The sequence below is a fragment of the Aegilops tauschii genome, chromosome 4 (genome assembly GCF_002575655.3).
Source record: "Aegilops tauschii subsp. strangulata cultivar AL8/78 chromosome 4, Aet v6.0, whole genome shotgun sequence".
NCBI lineage: Eukaryota > Viridiplantae > Streptophyta > Magnoliopsida > Poales > Poaceae > Aegilops > Aegilops tauschii.
The window spans coordinates 233,578,961-233,585,365 of record NC_053038.3 but is presented as its reverse complement, the minus strand read 5'-3'; positions in this window follow the sequence as shown (position 1 = coordinate 233,585,365).

Sequence of the window (6,405 nt, the reverse complement as noted above, 5' to 3'; positions counted from 1 at the left end):
TATCATCGGGAACTACATTCAAAATCGCATAAAACAATACTCCATGTATTTATTTTTACAGAGGGAGTGGTATATATTTTGTGACATGCCTTACTAGATATTGCTAGTCAAATACTAAATCTAGATGGAGGTGGTAGTACTACTAAATCCAGACGGTGGTGCTAGTACTAGTAGTACTACCAATGTAGTAGTACTGTACTACCCGTTGGTCAAATTATTACGTGCTGCTCCTCACGGTGAAGTGACAAGACCCTGCTCTCGAGATGACACCTGTGTGTAGGTGCCGTGTTCGGCATACCAAAGTCAGCCTCACCGTGTGCAGTCACTATCATCATGGCTATAGAGCTAGCCTCCTTAACTAGCCGTGTTCGACATAATTTCCCGTGCGTTGCCATGAGTAATAATAAATATCGTACTCGAGTAATGGGTATGTATGCGAACATTTATCGTAACATAGTACCTCATGCTGGATAGTCGTAATATTACAAGTTTCAAACTGATATTACACATGCTAGGAGTAATGTTGCACCTACGAAGGGGAATTATTAGGAAGTTTAGGTAAGAACTTTCGTTACTTTAGTTGGATATAGCATTACACTCGTAGGCGTCGGTCCTAAACAAACGGTTTTTAACCCCTTTCCGCGACGGCATTTGGAACCGTCGGCAAGTGAGTGTGGGCGATAGGGGGCTCCTTCCCACACGACCCAGAAATCGTCGGGGATATGCCCTCCTGGCACACACGCTCGGCAAAATGAGGTCGTGTGCGACCGGCGAGCGCTCAAATATGGAAATACGTACAGTAGAGCTAAAAAAATACAATTATACAGGCAAAATTGTTTTCGGTCGCAAGTACATCCCACACAGTCAGTCTCCGCTAAACGTTTCTGTTCGTATGTACATCCCACACAGTCGCTGCAAGGAAAACATATCCATTCATAGGTACACCACACACAATTTTTCCTGCTAAATCATTTGCGTTATTAAATGTATCACACATAGTCCATAGAAAAAACTGTGTGGCAAAGGATGTCCATCACACACAATTTTTATGTGGTAAATGTTTGCGCAAGGTGGCCTAACGCAAACAGTTTTCAAGAGAAAGTCGTGTGTGATTGTTCATTGATCCAACACAGTTTATTCCTAGAAACTGTGTGCGTTGCCTGAGGTCATCGCCCACGGTATTTTTTCAATAACCCTTTACAATATCAAAACCCAATTAGCAGGCTAATTTGCCATGAGCAGGCTAATTGCCCTATTATTATTAATCCATTTATTAATCTAACTGACATTCATATTAAGCACACAATATATTTCATTTCCATATTAAGGAAGAAGAATTTCATAATTGAAATACATCAGAGTACAACATGATATAGCTTCAACACTTAGCTACCCCATTACACAATTGCACCTGCGCCAAGTTCCACATGCAACATGTAGAACCTTTCGAAATTAGCATCATACACGGTATATAGACAGATGCATCTCATCTGGAAAACTGCTGAAGCGGAAGGCGTATATTGAGCCTTCATTCATGTTGAAGGTCTTTGCAACTTTAGGCCAGTGCCTGTGGATGATTGACCGTCCGTCCTTCGTCCTCTTCAGGAACACTTCAATATTGAATTGTGGGTGTTGTATGAAAACCTTCCTCGCCTCCTGACCATAGAGGTGGTTTGAGAGGTAATCATCAGTGAACTCCATTGGAAAGGCCTGAAAACAAGGATGTGCATAAATATCTTCTCTATATTGGAAATGGGGAAAGGAATAAAAAAGGCAAGGTATAATAGTTAGTACCATCATGTAGTGAACTGATGTCTTCTTCATAGTGCAGACAAAGATCTTCTTGTTTTTTGTCGCTAATTTCTTTATCCTAACAATCTTTCTAAGTTTCTTGATCTGACTGATATTCATGGACAACTCATTTCCCCAGATGCAAAAAGGGTCGAACAGTGGGTCAAAACCTCTGACAGCAGGACCTACATGTGCAAGACCAAATTGTTAAAAACCAAATTATTAAATGGTTCCTGCAATTGCACAATAATGTGTTATTAGAGAACAGACCATGCACGTGCTAACCTCGATTGTAAACCTCAGTGCTTCCCATTGTTTCCCCACAACACATATAAGGTTAGTCATTAGGTTAAGTAAGGGTTCGCATGCTATCAGTAAAACATGTTGATGAAAAATAAGCACATTGCAGATTCATCAGATTAATTCAAGTCACACGGAAAACCCATTTATCCAAACCAAAAATGATTAAGAACTAGGAAATATAGCACTTGTATATGTTTCTCATGTATTAAGTGTAGCCAAATTCGATTTATTCCTCAGATGGTATACAATAATAGAATGCAGCCACAACAATTGAACATCGCATTGAAGAACTGAACCAAGCAGTTAACTAAACACCACAATAAATGAACCAAACGTTAACTGAGCACCACATTGCACAATATAACATACTCCTAATAGAAGATCAGACAGTTAACCAAACAGTTAACTATAGCCAATTGTAGCAATTGAATTTGTTTCTCATGTATTTACTACAGCCAAATTCAATTTATTGCTCACGTGGTATACAATAACAGAATGCACCCACAACTATTGAACATCGCATTGCAGAATTGAACCAAACAGTTAACTAAGCTCCACAACACAAATGAACCAAACGCTAACTGAGCACCACATTGCACAATGTATAACCAAACCAAGCATGCTTGACTACTTGGAAATATAGCGATTGTATTCGTTCCTCATGTATTTTGTAAGATAAATTCGATTTATTTCTCACATGGAAGACAATACAAAATTGCAGCCTGAAGAATTTGACATCACATTTGCAGAATTTAACCAAACAGTTAACTGAAGATGACAACTAATTAACAAAACAGTTAACAAGTGAGCACCACATTGCATGACATATAGAACATATACACTAGAGCAACAGATTGCATGGTAAAGTTAGATAGCACAATTCACTAGAATTTGTGAAGGAAAGGCAGGAGTAGCACACGCAATGGGTAAACTGAGCATGCTTAACCGGCGTAGCTAGCAAATGGCAAGGTGCTCCTCCAAAATCTCGGGATCGGCATGAATGGCAGCCATCCCGACCTCATCCGTGCGTGCGGCCGCGATTTGCTTCGCCGCTGCCAAATGCTCCTTGAGATCCTGGCTATACTGCGTGCACCATGGCTTAGGGCAGCGCTTATTTGGTGGAGGGGTCGGTGATTTGGGTGGAAGGTGTCGCGCTCTCGTCGGCGGCCCGGGCATGTGGGATGTGGAAGGAGGAGGAGGATGGGGGTCGGGTGTGGATTACCAGCCAGGATAGACGAGGCCGAGCAGCGTGATGGAGGGTCCCCGACGAGGAGGCGGCGCTGCAAGCAAGGAGTGAAGGTTTCAACTTGGAAAGGAAGGCGGAAAGAGGGGAAATGTGGCTTTTGGTAAGGGGAGGGGGCGGGGAGGTAGATATTTCCACGGAAGCCGAAAATTTGGAATTGCTTCAGCCAAAAAATTGGTGCACAAAGTGTCATTATACATGGTCCCTTATTCTGAACTGTGTACGATATGTGGACATCACAAATGATTCAGATAGGTTAACCCGTGTGTGATGAGTTTGAACGTCAAAAGTTTTGGTTCGAATTTCCATGGTTACAGTGGTCATCCACGTCATTGCATAATTTGGGTACACAAAGGAGACTACAGCACACCCACACTTCTTAATCGAGCAAGTTCAGCAATGAAACAGAGCTAGCTGACCTAAACATTACTCTAACAAATTAAAGACCGGCGCTCTTAATTAAACAAAACAAAGAGTACTACTACGGCTAGTGCTCGTCGATCTCCGCCGCCGCCTCCATGTCCAGCTCGCACCTGATAGTCTCCTGGGGAAGGGGCTCCATGGCATCCATCGCACCATACTCGGCAAGCATCTCGCCATCCGACTCCGCCATCTCTTTGGAAAAGGCCGCCACAAGTTGGGCGTCGGCGAACGTGATCTGGGCTTGCACGGGCTCCATCGTCTCAAGGTATGCGGCGGAGGAACAGACGGCTGCTCGAACGCTCTCGGCAATTGCCAGCTCTTCGGCCATGGGTTGCCGACCGTTGTCCGAGAAGCTTCGTTCGATTTGTGCGGTGCCCGCCAGGAGCTGGGCGTGGGCGGCCTCAACATGGTCGTGGGAGGCCTCCATCAAGGCTAAGGCCACCACTGCCGAACGGGCAGCTATTGTCCCGCTCTCACCAGTTGTTATCCCCGAGGCAGATGTTGCTGCCGCCAACTGTGAAGCAACAGCGGTCGTTTGGTCTGCCTTTGCCGCCCGGTCGCAGATTGCGGCCGCGCTCATGCCCCTTGTTAGCACGCGCATGGCGGCTACAGCCGCGCTCTCGTCAGAGTGGGCCACCGAAGTTGCCCTCACGATGTGGGTCCACGTGCCTATCTTTCACCGGCGACGATTGAACAGTGAAATGATATGGGGAGCGAGCTAGTTTGCTTGAGACGCCGGCTGTGTGTCAGGACCCCGATCCTAAGTCACACCGATCTAGCACATAACACATCATATCACTTTGCGGCCTCACGCACGGTATTCCAACAGGTGCCACCTTACCGGGCCCGGGACTATTTGCGCCTTTTGGCTCACGTGTTGATAGTGTCGCTAGCATCCATATGATAGAGAACCCGGGACGACATGACTAGTCGTGAACCCAAAGTGGCACTAACTTACAGGGATAGGCATACATGACCCAGCAACAAACGCGTCGGTCTTCAGCGAGTGAATCGGGCTGTGGCAGCTGGGCTAACAGGACTCCGGAGAATCCGGGCTGTAGCAGGCTAACAGGACTCCAGTAGACACGGCGTGACATTTCCCCGAAGGGACAGACACAAGAACAAACAAGGACACATGCCGGCCAACCTAAGTGTTCCGGAGCAGTAGCAAGCTACCATGGCTCAGTGAAGCACTAGGAGACATTTCACGGTAAGAGAGGCTACCAAGGATAAACAACTAGGTTGTCAGATCCCACACATAGCAAGCATTTCAAATCATACACACAATATGCTCGATATGTACAAATACAACATGGAATCACAAAAAAACTCTACAACTCAAAGTATTTATTCATTAGGCTCTGAAGAGCCAGATATTACAAACATGGGTCTGATGACCCAGCAATCAAGTCATACAAGCAACAAGAACATGCGGAAGCTTAACTTGTCTGAGTACAGAAAACTACAAATGAAAAAGGTTGAGAAGCCTGACTATCTACAAGACCCTGCCGAAGGCACACGATCGTAGCTGAGGTAACAAGCTAAACGCCGAAGTCCACGCGGAACTACTAGCGAGACTGAAGTCTCTCTGGAAAAACATAAATTAAGCAAACGTGAGTACAAATGTACCCAGCAAGACTTACATCAGAGCTAACTACATATGCATCGGTATCAACAAAGGGGTGTTGGAGTTTAACTGCAGCAAGCCAGCTTTGACTCAGTGGCTATCCTGAAGTACGACTGCAAGTAACTCTTTGAGGTGGCGCACACAAGTCCACATATTCACCATATCAATACGCCACTATGGATCCGCTCCCGTCTCCCTACGAGAAGGCCATCCATAGCACTCATGCTTATCTTGCGCATTTTAGAGTATCCACTTTCACTTGTCTATGAACTGTATAGGAAACCCAGAGGTCCTTTACCGCGGACGCGGCTATTCGAATAGATGATGTTAACCCTGCAGGGGTGTACTTCTTCACACACGCTCTTGCCACTGACCGCCATGTACATGTCATGTATCTCGGGAACCTTCAAGCGGAAGCCTGGCGAGGGTGTCGGCCACGACCTAACTAACCACACAAGTCCCTAGTCCAGGTTTATCGCCTATTCAAGTTCCATCCGCAGGGAGTCTGGCTGAGGTTTCCACTACGGCCCCAAACGATGTGCGCAGGGTTCCCGGGTCACCAAACAGGCGACTTGGTACACCGGGCCACGTGCCTACCGCATCACAGCCCACCCCTCGGGTCAAAGCTGCGCACAGCCTCCAGCATACTACAAAGACCACAAGCTACTTGCAACTCCTGGACAGAGGACAAGGGCGGTTAATAAGTTAAGAGAGTCAGTTAAGGATCCCAATGTGTGGTAGTAGCTATTCATGGATCACAAACACAGAACTCAGTTCCTGAGGACGGTTTTAATGAGACAACCCACCATGTACTCCTACATGGCCTCTCACCGCTACCTGTACCAAATCGTGTTCACACACTTAGCTCTCAGCAGTAGGACATGTTCACAACTTTCCAATTCATCCCTGATGAATCAGACCTGACACAACTCTAAGCAATAGCAGGCATGACAAACAAGCATGAACAAGTAGGAACATCAGGGTTCAAATAACTCCTACTCATGCTAGTGGGTTTCAT